The following is a 6000-nucleotide window of genomic DNA, read 5'->3' on the forward strand; positions in this document are numbered from 1 at the left end:
AAAGAAAAACATGGATAGATTATACGGGCAGTTTACCTAGACAGAGAATAGTCAAATGACTGGCAGTCTCTGTCTGTTCGGCCATACAGTTTACCCAGGGTTTGTCCTGGCAAGCCAACTCTTGGTGGTTGTGCCAACAAGATGCGCGAAACAAACTGAATCAAGAATTAGGTGCTTCCTGTAAACACTGTAGAGGATTTATCCCCAACATTATGGACGTCCCTCGTATAAGGGTGTTATGCAAACTCACAAGCACTACTCAGGAGACCCTTGAATAAATACCAGACCAAACTTAGGCGGTGCCGTGTTGCATGAATTGTGTTTAGGAACAGAACTATGTCTGGGATCGCAGAACGTCAGTATATGGGGACAAAGTCACCATACCACATTAGTACCTATGGGCCCAAATACTACTAGCTCATAGTGCCATACCTACCCTCCTAACCTTCCCAGAGTAACAGGTAAGTTGGCACCCCAGAACACAACACTCTGATCCCCTCAGGGAACCATGGTAACGGACCAGCACATTTCGTTTTCCTACTTATGCATGTCCTTAATAAACAATAACAGACACTAGGAAAGTTTACAATATTTATTGAAACTATCGTGCTGTATCATGAAGCAACTGTGCTGCATTTAGAAAACATATGCAAGTGAGAAGAGCAATTAGCCTTATCAATAAACTGTACACAATAAAAAAGCCCTATCTTGGGGAATGATATATTTGCCTAAGCTTAACCTCACAACATGAGCACAATGATATAGCAGAGATCTCTGTAATTAGAGCCAGGCCCCATACCTGGCATTTGTCATTAGTTGGTCTGCATCTCAGATTGCACAAAGCTGGTACACTCACCCTGGGATCTTTTTTTCTCCCACCAATTCTCCTCTCTATTGTCAAAACAGCAACTCTCGGCTTATATGATAAGAAATTACATGCTAGAAAACAGCAGCCGGTTCACTTTGTTATTTCTATGTGTTAGAATGTGTAAGTTACCGACCACAGAGAAAAAAAGGGCACAATATTGTTCGACCTTTTACAAAAACGTGCAAAGCAAAAGTGGCCTACAACATAGTTAGGCTAATATAGGGGAGAACTACAGTGGGCCCTATAGGGAACTCACAACACAGTCCAGAGATTCAGATCATTATGACATCCTGTAACATTTACTATTGTACAGGGTTTTCTGGATGTTTTGGTATATGTTCATTAGGATTTTAAGCTGCAGAAGCTTCTTGCCTTTCCAAGGAACTAGTGAGCACGGCAGGTGTTATTCTCCTAAGTATCTGAAAAGATAGAGTGGAGTATTTTAATCAGGTTGTTTTGGACCAGTCATAAACTTAATTTATTTCACTGTACACATTTTTTAATAGAGAGGTTAAATGGCAGGGTTGAGTGGGGCAACACATTTAGAAAGATTTTCAACACGAGTTTTATTTTCAAAACTATATGCATTTGACTGAGAGATTGAACAGGGTTATGTGAGGGAAGATCATTTTTAAACCTTTTTTTTATTGGTTTTAGCAAATATTGAACACTTTGTCCAAATAAATGCTTAGAAGAAAAGCATCTCCTGTGCATCTTACATTAACAAGTCACTGCATCCTCCATCAATAGGGACGGACAAACCTCTCCACTGTTGTGCTCCACTGTTGTGGTTCTGCAGTCCTCATTTCCTTTCATTATGTAGATACTGTTCATATAGATACTTTAATATGTCCTCTATCAAGCTTCCTAATATGGTGTTGCCTTACAAGTTCTATCTTCATGTGTCCACCATCTATTTTTACTTGTGTAGTTTTGGATGGTCTGTTAAATTTCCGCTTATTCTCAGTCTACCAGTAAAGTGTCCCATGCCTGTAATATCAATGTACCTGTGACTCCCCTCTTCATTTCAAAATATTGTGTTGTAGTCTTCATGCCCATCCATTTCACCACCTTATTCCTCCAGAGTATAATGTTGACTGCTGTATTTAACTTCAGTTCATACAGTACACTATTCAATGATCTCCAATCTCTGAAATTACTGCTAACTTACTTTCTTCTGATGGCATACTGGTAATGGAGCTCCAATGTGTGGAGCGGGCTGAGGCGAGGGTCCTGGTGGAGGTCATGATGGCCACTAACTCTGGCAAAAGTAGCTCCGAGACTGTGGAGGACACCCCGGCATTGAGGGGAAAATTATGGGGCTGCTCAAGTGGTAATGTTTGTTCCTTTGCAAGGGTGTGGGCCACGGAACTGTTGTTCTAGACTGCCATAGAGGGGTCCAACGGCCTGGCAGACGCGTGACTCTTGGGTATTCGCCTGACACTTCCCTTTGGGGGGATGCTCAGGGGCTATTCATGATGTCTCCGCGTGCCTCCATTCTAATACCCTGCTTGGCAGTGCAGCAAGAGCCTAGTAGATGAGGATTAGCCCCTGAGTTGTAGTGCGGTGCGTTGAGTGAGTAGGTTTATGATGGGAACACTGTTAGAGTTGTGAGTGTGTTTATGGTGGATGGAATAGTGGGTGAAGTGTGTGGGTGGAAGTGGAACTGGGCTGGGCAGAACTCAGAGTCGGCTGCAGTTTTTTTGTTTTTGTTTGTTTTTTACTAAAGCAACTTCAGATAGTACAAAAATACATAAAAACTAAATATCAGGGCGTGGCCGCAGCCTAGGGAAGCTCCCGAAACCCCGAAAGCCTGACACATAAAACCGGTAATGATCCTGAGTGCTGAAGCAGCTGTGTCGGTAGCATAACAGCAGTGTGGCCTCCGCCGCGGAGATCTCGATCCGGTTGTGAAGCGCGGCGATCCCATGTCTGGGAACGAGGAGGGGGCGGAGCTGAGGCCTGATACCCAAATCTGAAGCCGGGACACACAGTGACGCATAGGGCCGCACGTACGACGGCCCGAAGATAGTGCAGCGGACGGCTCCTGCCCCGTGCACCGGGACTAGCGAGCCCAAGGTCGGGAGTGTTCCCTCTACCCGGCAGAGAGTGTAAGTAGCGGGGCGCTGGGAGAAAACACCCCCCCCCCCCGCATTGGTGAAACTAGAAAGCTCAGTGCCGGAGCCTGGTGTCAAGACGGAGGGTGAAGAAAGGTGGTGGGACGCCCAGACCAGTGGAGCGCAGTTGATGTGAGTGTACCCCCCGAGTGTCAGGAAGGTGGCCAGACGAACAGAAAGGGCGTGGATGAGAACTGGTGACGGACCATTGGCAGTAAGTTGGTGCCAGCTTCATTTCAAGAAGCAGCCGTGTCGGTAGCATAGCGGCAGTGTGGCCTCCGCCGCGGAGATCTCGATCCGGTGTGAAGCGCGGCGCTCCCAGGACTGGGAAGGAGGAGGGGGCGGAGCTGAGGCCTGATACCCAAATCTGAAGCCGGGACACACAGTGATGCATAGGGCCGCACGTAGGTGCACGTACGACGGCCCGAAGATAGTGCAGCGGAAGGCTACTGCCCCGTGCACCGGGGCTAGCAAGCCCAAGGTCGCAAGTGTTCCCTCTACCCGGCAGAGAGTGTAAGTAGCGGGGCGCTGGGAGAAAACACCCCCCCTCCCCGCATTGGTGAAACTAGAAAGCTCGGTGCCGGAGCCTGGTGTCAAGACGGAGGGTGAAGAAAGGTGGTGGGACGCCCAGACCAGTGGAGCGCAGTTGATGTGAGAGTGCCCCCCGAGTGTCAGGAAGGTGGCCAGACAAACAGAAAGGGCGTGGATAAGAACTGGTGGCGGACAAATGGCAGTGAGTTGGTGCCAGCTTCATTTCAAGAAGCAACAAGTCTTGGCAGTTCGGGTGGCACAGACTGTCTGGAAGGGGAAAAATGAGCTCCAGGGGGGCAAGACAGGTTCAAAATAACCGGATCGACAAATACACGCAGGCAAAACACCATCAGGGAGAGTCACCAGCGGGGTCCCCCCCCAAGGGTGATAAAAGTGATAAGGCGAATGGGACTCAAAAAGAAGTCACACTACAGGATGTAATGGCAACATTGCTGCAAATGCAAACATCAATTGGCTCCATCTCAACGGAGGTGTCTCTACTCAGGGCTGACCTCTCAAAAATGAGCAGTAGAGTAACGGAGGTGGAGGCCACGACAAAAACCCTAACAGCAGACACGGCCACGCTACAAAAGCAAATGGCGCACTTGGAAAAACTAAACCTACAGCTATCTGCGTAGTTGGATGATCAGGAGGGGCGCTCTTGGCGCAACAACGTGCGCCTAGTAGGTGTGCCAGAGAGCATTCGTGGACACGAACTGGATCTCTATGTGGAGGAATTGATTCAAACTAAGTTGTGCCCTCGCGATCTATCTAAATTCTTTTCGGTCGAGAGGGCGCACAGAGTCCCGGGTGGGAGGCCCAAACCGGGGGCGCCCCCGAGACCAATTTTCTCGAGAATGTTCAACTTTCGGGATAGAGATGTGATCCTTCAGGCGGCCCGTGTGGGCCCCCCTATACAGATAGAGAACAGCAAGGTATCGCTCTACCCGGACTATACGGCAGCAGTCGCAGCCCAATGACGCAGTTTTTCGGAGGTAAAGAAGGAACTCCGAAAGAGGGAACTAAAAAATGCGATGCTCTTCCCGGCAAAACTGAGGGTAGAATCGGAGGGAAAGGCCTGGTTTTTTTGATTCACCTAGAGAAGCTGCAGACTGGCTGGAGGGCTTGAGACCAGTGAACAAACATCGGGAGCAAAGGGAACGGCGGCGCCGGCCCTCCCGGCAAGATGAAGACGAAGAGCGGGAGGAAGGGCCGCAGGACTTCAACGAGAGACAAGGAGTAGGTGATAGCGAGGAGTAATGGAGCGAAGGCCCGAGTCGACTCTAGAAACTGGTTAAGGAAATACCGGAATCAGGATGAATGCAGCTCCACGGACAGTGTAACCTGGAACGTGAGGACTATGTAGCTGGGTCGCCGGGCCCACGCTGCAGCAGATGTAGAAAATTGTTGCCTTGTTGTTGCAGGGGGGGTCACGGCAAGACTGGAACACTTAGCCTTGGACTCAGAAGAGTTTCGATTTCAGACTTCAGACAGGTATTGTACGGGTTGGGTGGGGGGAGTGGACGGGTTTCTTACCCCCAAGTTACAGAAGTTTACTAGTTTGGGAATGAAGCACTCTGCTCTGTTGGGGAGGTGGGTAGTTTTGAATCCGCTAGGCAGGAAGTGGGTTGTGATGAGGGGGGAGTTCAAGGGGAGAGAAGTTAACAGGGACGTGTCCCCAAGGTTTATGGAGAATTTGGTTGTTAGACAGAAATTGATGCATGACGAATCAGATCTGATTACAAGGATCCATAGATATACTTTGTTTGTAATCTCACATGGCAGGCACACACCAGCACATTAATACCACGATTACAGGGACCCAGGAGGTACAAAAGCAGGTGCCATGACTAACTGTGCTCTCTTGGAATGTGAACGGGCTGGGGGGACAAAATAAAATGGGGCCTAGTGCTACAATACATTAGGAGGAAGATCCCGGCAATAGCGCTGCTTCAAGAGACACACTTGCAAGGCACAGCGGTAAAGGCACTGAATAGATGGGGGTTCAATATGGCGGCACATGCTGAATTCTCCTCGGGATCTAGGGGGGTTTGTGTTCTGATTGACAAACGCTCACCCATGGTAGTGTCCAAGACATATACGGATGATCAGGGTAGGTTTGCGGCTGTATTGAGTCAGTGGGATGGTAGGACATACAATATGGTCTCAGTATATGTTCCACCAATGTTGCACCAAGGTGCATTTGCGGATCTAGGGAAATTCCTTCTAGACCTTCCTGAGGGGAATCTGATTATTGGCAGGGATTTTAATGCTGTCATGGACCCGAACCTAGATAGAACACCGGTACGAGTGGCAGGGCGCGAGTCACAAAGATTGAGAAACTTTGTAGAAGCATTGGGCCTGGTGGATATGTGGAGAACTAGACACCCTGTAGATCAGCAGTTCACGTTTCACTTGGGGGCACATAACAGTCTCTCGAGAATTTACTATTTTTTTGTCTTGGCCACTGGTGTGCTGGGCATG

This window comes from Lissotriton vulgaris, chromosome 9 (assembly GCF_964263255.1).
Source record: "Lissotriton vulgaris chromosome 9, aLisVul1.2, whole genome shotgun sequence".
Lineage (NCBI taxonomy): Eukaryota > Metazoa > Chordata > Amphibia > Caudata > Salamandridae > Lissotriton > Lissotriton vulgaris.